The following is a 6,179-nucleotide window of genomic DNA, read 5'->3' on the forward strand; positions in this document are numbered from 1 at the left end:
TGTTTAACTTAGCTGTTATGGCTTTCTTTATTGCTGGCGCTATTTGTTCTATTTTGCGCCCTAATTTGTTTCTATTTTTCTTTGTTTGTTGACGCGCAAAATTTTGGCTATTTTTTTATTAGACAATGTCGCTATTTGCCGTTTTATTGACAGTTGTGCCGTGGAACTGCTATGTAAAACGGTTAACTCCAATTTGGCTCAACGCCTTTCATGCCGCAGCCAATTTGCCGTTAAGACATCAGCGCATACCTTACTTAGTCCCTTGTCTACTCGCTGGCTTGAGCGCCTTGCAATACGGAGGTGCTGTAGAGGTATCCTCGACAGGTTTTCACTTGTGACACTTTAGTTCGAGCACTCGTTTTAAGCTGAAATTAAAAGAAATGTAGTGAAAATTTTGGTTAAAGCAGATTTTGGTAGATGCATCAATAAAGTTAAACGTAGCTAATACATTGAGCTTATTTCTTATTTAGAACTTTTGGAGACTACTTATGATTTTTAGGGTGAACTGGTTTAGGTTGAGTGGACTGTCCATAATTACTACGCTAAATATGAGCGCGATCTTTCAACCAGTACAGAACAAACAATTTGTATTAAAACATTGCAAATGTTGGAAAAGGCCTACGGTGATACATGCATCATACTGGACGACCTTCGAACTCTTCAACTGATGAAAATATGAAAAAAAGTAAGGGATATTGGGCTGGAAGGCGTCAGGCAAATGCCCGACATCTTTCGCGAGTCCATTTAAGTGATTTTGGTAGATATTTTGTATATGAAACGACTCGTGCCCATAAAGTTGATTTTTCTTTTCAAAAAGGGAACCGTAAAGAGGTCGCTGTGAAAATCTTTGATCGTGCGAATTCCGGCCCGACATTCATGGGGAGCATTATAATTGCTTCTGAGCCATGAGTTTGACATACAAGCAAGTCAACAATCACAGAATGGAGTGAAAAAAACGAGCAGAAACTAAAAAACTCACGACAAAGCCGCTGAAAAATCAAGGCGATGCTCATTGTTTTTTTGATATTTGTGATTTGGTGCATCACGAATTTATTTTGGAGAGACAGACGGTCAATAAGGAGTTCTATTTAGCCATATTGAGGCGTTTGCGTGAGAACTTCCGTCAAAAACGGCCGGAATTGTGGAAGAACAATTCATGGATTTTACGCGATGTTATTGCGCCATCGCATTGCGCCACGATTGTGACTGAATTTGAGGCTAAAAAAGCAATGAATACTAAAAACTCATAAGATTTGGCTCAGTATACAAACTGAAATTGTCACTCAGTGGAACCCGTTTGCAGTCGTTCGTAGTGATAAAACAAAATTCGCTGAAGGAGCTAAAGGCCATCTCAAAAAGTGATTATGAAAAGTGTTTCGAGGACTGCAAAAATCGTTGGCATAAATGTATTACAACTGGTGGGGATTACTTTGAAGACGACAAAATAAATATTGATGAATAATATCCAGCATCATCATATTAAATATTCTGGATTTTATTTACAATTTCCGGGTAATTTTGTGTCACAATGTATAAATATGAGCATATTCTCCTAAATTTAGAAAATTCTTACTTGTACGTATGTATGTATTATCACTTCTGAGAAAAGCATGAATATGAATAAAATCTGTAAGTTTGTGTCAATATGGCAAGGCCAGCGTATATTGTAAATTTACATAAAGACCACAATTTATCTCCGTTAGTTGATCTATTTTTAGTTACGCTCTACACTTGATGTCATCTTCAACAACACACCCGCGCTCGTGTTCAGCTTGCCTTACTAGGAGCACCAGTCAATATTTTGCGTTTAAAACGCAAACAAAAACACTTCAATAGCTGGTAGTTAGATGGTCGCTGGAAAATACATTTCATGTTTTACAAAATTATAAATAATAAAATCAGATTTATGTGGCTCACATAAATTATTCTAACGAGCGCAATTCATAACCGTAGCAGATGCTTTGCTTACACCGTAAAGCTTGAGCGTGTAAACTGCATCCGTTGACTCCCTACTCTCTGCGTTTGCTTGGTGCGCATGTTGTCTTTGAGACATACATAATCGTATACTGTATGCATGTTCATATGTATACCTGTATCACGCTCATGCTCGCCTAACAGCGTTCATAAGTGATGGAGAAATATTACACCACAGCCTCATTAGACACTCGCAACATGCTGCAACAGATGGTATAATATTCCCAAACCGCTACAGTTAAATCGCTCAAATTCGCTCAGGACAAATATTGTCGGTATTCCCCGCGAGAGTGTGAAAATGGAGGAAGTTGGATAAAAAACACTAAAGGTGGCATAACTCATTAATAAACTAAACTCGGTAGATAACAGTGTCCTATGCTATGGTGAGAAAATGGGCGAAGCCGGATCACAATCATGCCTTCTCATTTAACACAATTTAATTTGACCGTATGCAAATCTAGTATATGAAACATTATATTGAGAGAAAACTTTGCACAAATAGTGCCTTTCTGCTATTTCGTGTCTAAAATTGGTCATTGGTCAGCGTATTATAGCTGTTCAAGTACTCAGATACCAAATATGTGGACCATAGTGCGTATGGCTGACTTTTTACCTTCTTATTGAAGATATTGGTGAATACTTTTTGAAACTCAAAGAGAGTCTTTTCCTAATAATATAATGCACACTCGTGTCAAAAATACATAAAACTGGTGAATAGCTGATTTAAGTAAACTAATTTGATTGTATCGGGTGATTTTTTTGAGGTTAGGATTTTCATGCATTAGTATTTGACAGATCACGTGGGATTTCAGACATGGTGTCAAAGAGAAAGATGCTCAGTATGCTTTGACATTTCATCATGAATAGACTTACTAACGAGCAACGCTTGCAAATCATTGAATTTTATTACCAAAATCAGTGTTCGGTTCGAAATGTGTTTCGCGCTTTACGTCCGATTTATGGTCTACATAATCGACCAAGTGAGCAAACAATTAATGCGATTGTGACCAAGTTTCGCACTCAGTTTACTTTATTGGACATTAAACCAACCACACGAATGCGTACAGTGCGTACAGAAGAGAATATTGCGTCTGTTTCTGAGAGTGAGGCTGAAGACCGTGAAATGTCGATTCGTCGCCGTTCGCAGCAATTGGGTTTGTGTTATTCGACCACATGGAAGATTTTACGCAAAGATCTTGGTGTAAAACCGTATAAAATACAGCTCGTGCAAGAACTGAAGCCGAACGATCTGCCACAACGTCGAATTTTCAGTGAATGGGCCCTAGAAAAGTTGGCAGAAAATCCGCTTTTTTATCGACAAATTTTGTTCAGCGATGAGGCTCATTTCTGGTTGAATGGCTACGTAAATAAGCAAAATTGCCGCATTTGGGGTGAAGAGCAACCAGAAGCTGTTCAAGAACTGCCCATGCATCCCGAAAATGCACTGTTTGGTGTGGTTTGTACGCTGGTGGAATCATTGGACCGTATTTTTTCAAAGATGCTGTTGGACGCAACGTTACGGTGAATGGCGATCGCTATCGTTCGATGCTAACAAACTTTTTGTTGCCAAAAATGGAAGAACTGAACTTGGTTGACATGTGGTTTCAACAAGATGGCGCTACATGCCACACAGCTCGCGATTCTATGGCCATTTTGAGGGAAAACTTCGGAGAACAATTCATCTCAAGAAATGGACCCGTAAGTTGGCCACCAAGATCATGCGATTTAACGCCTTTAGACTATTTTTTGTGGGGCTACGTCAAGTCTAAAGTCTACAGAAATAAGCCAGCAACTATTCCAGCTTTGGAAGACAACATTTCCGAAGAAATTCGGGCTATTCCGGCCGAAATGCTCGAAAAAGTTGCCCAAAATTGACTTTCCGAATGGACCACCCAAGACGCAGCCGCGGTCAACATTTAAATGAAATTATCTTCAAAAAGTAAATGTCATGAACCAATCTAACGTTTCAAATAAAGAACCGATGAGATTTTGCAAATTTTATGCGTTTTTTTTTAAAAAAAAGTTATCAAGCTCTTAAAAAATCACCCGATAGTATCAATATAACGGGGATATAAAGCAAAATATCATGTCATGAAGCTAAGTGAGTCTACAACCTCTATAATAATTTAAGAAGACAGCAAATTGATTCTTGTGGAGGCATAAAATGTTCGGCTACACCTGAACTTGCCTTTCCTTACTTATTTTCTATTAAAATTTTCGGGCTTCAATTTCCGCCCACCTCCCATTACCTTAATTTTTTATGCTGGTCCATATATGTTTGCATATATTTTTCATATTAAGGTGAGTTATTCAGCTTCAAGAAGACATACATTTTTACCGTCACTTCTACATCTGATTAATGTCAAGCTTCTCATTGGGAGCATTGCATCGTTTGTAGGTGGGACCACAGCGAGATTTTGTATTAAATAACCTAAATTTCAAAGCTTTCGTGAGCTTTAAGTCGTTTGATAATTTCGGTCTGCTTTTTGCTAATATGTAAATGCCAAAAATAACATGAAGATTACTATTCATGTCTCCCTAACTTTTTATTTAATTAGAATCTCGAGTACAAACTTTGCTGATAACAAGCTAAAACTTACATTTTATGTTTATTTTTGTTGTTGAAAGTCTTAAATAGATTGTTCCGTAACAATAACTTAAATATAATACTTATGCCAGAACACGTACGGAATTTGATTTTTACCTATTCGATATGGATTTCTCATTAGATATCTTCTATTCTGACTATCTTGGAGCGCTATTATATAGCTTATTATATTTTCGAAAGTATTACGTGTAAAAGCAAAAACACAGTTAGTGAGAGTGAGAACTGCTTATTACATATATACATACAATGCATAATTTTATGCATGTTTTACTCCTCTGAAGTTTAGACTTTCAAAAATATGACCTTGGAAGGTTTTTTCAAAATTCGACTTATTTTCGGAGATACAGCCGCTTTTGTGACGTGGCGTCCGTGTTCACTAGAATTGTCTCCTAAACTTTAAACGCGTTTTTCGCGAAACTACTTTTTTTGAGGTGATTGACATGATATCTCAAGTTCTACTGAACCGATTCCTTTAAAGTTTGGTATATATCTTCTTCATATAATGCACTGTCGTGTCTGCTTTGGATTTCCAAAAATTTTGATTTGAAGTATTTTTAAAAAATTCGAAAAGGTCGAAAAAATCGGGTCAGAAATTTTTTTTTTTCAAGTCGACGCCATTTTGTTATTATTATTTTTTTTTTTTTGAAAATGGTCAAACCGATAACGACATCTTTACTAATGAAGAATCTTCAAGGGTTGAAATCACGTCAACCAGGACGCACTTTTTTTTTGAAGCCCCCACTCCACCGGCCCGTATCTCGACGAATTTTGGGTTTTTTGTTGCATTTTTTTTTATATTATTAAAATGTCAATAAAAACATATAAAAAAATGGATAGTAAAAATGTTTTTCATTTTTTTATCTTAGTTTAAAAAATGCCTAAAATTCATGCATTTAGACCAAGAATACCCACTTAAGGTAAAATTTTATGACTAATACTGCTATAAGCAAAAAATAGTAAGACTTTCTTCATAATTCTAAAATTCTTAGTTTAGTTTTCAAAATCTATATCACCCCCCTCAAAGTAATTCCCTTTGGCCCCAATACACTTGAGCCAATGTTTTTCCAACCCTCGAAACAGTTGTTAAAGTTAATTTCCGGAATAGCCTTCAATGCGTGTAGCGCTTCACATTAAATGTCTTTAATTAACTTAAAACGGTTTCCCCTGAGCGGTCGTTTGAGTTTGGTGAATAGCCAGAATTCACACGGAGCTAAATCAGCCAAATACTATCATTGCGGCAAAATATTGGTTGAGAATCTGGCGAAAAACTCATGAAGATTCAATGCAGTACGCGACGGTGCAATATTGTGGTGCAAAATCCAAGTTTGTCGGCTTCTTTTTACGAATAGTTTCGCGCAAACGCCGCAAAACACTCAAATAGTATTCCCTGTTGACAGTTTGGCCGTTCGGAAGGAGTTCGGAGTACACTACACATCGACAATTGAAACAAACGGTCAACATATCCTCGATTTTTGAACTACTTTGACGTGATTTTTTCGACTTCGGCTCACGTTTGCCACGATATTCGGCCGATGGATCGTCTGTTTCCGGGTCGCAAGCATAGATCCAAGATTTATCGCCAATAATACTACTGTTT

Source organism: Bactrocera tryoni, chromosome 2, assembly GCF_016617805.1.
Source record: "Bactrocera tryoni isolate S06 chromosome 2, CSIRO_BtryS06_freeze2, whole genome shotgun sequence".
In the NCBI taxonomy this organism is placed as follows: Eukaryota; Metazoa; Arthropoda; class Insecta; order Diptera; family Tephritidae; genus Bactrocera; species Bactrocera tryoni.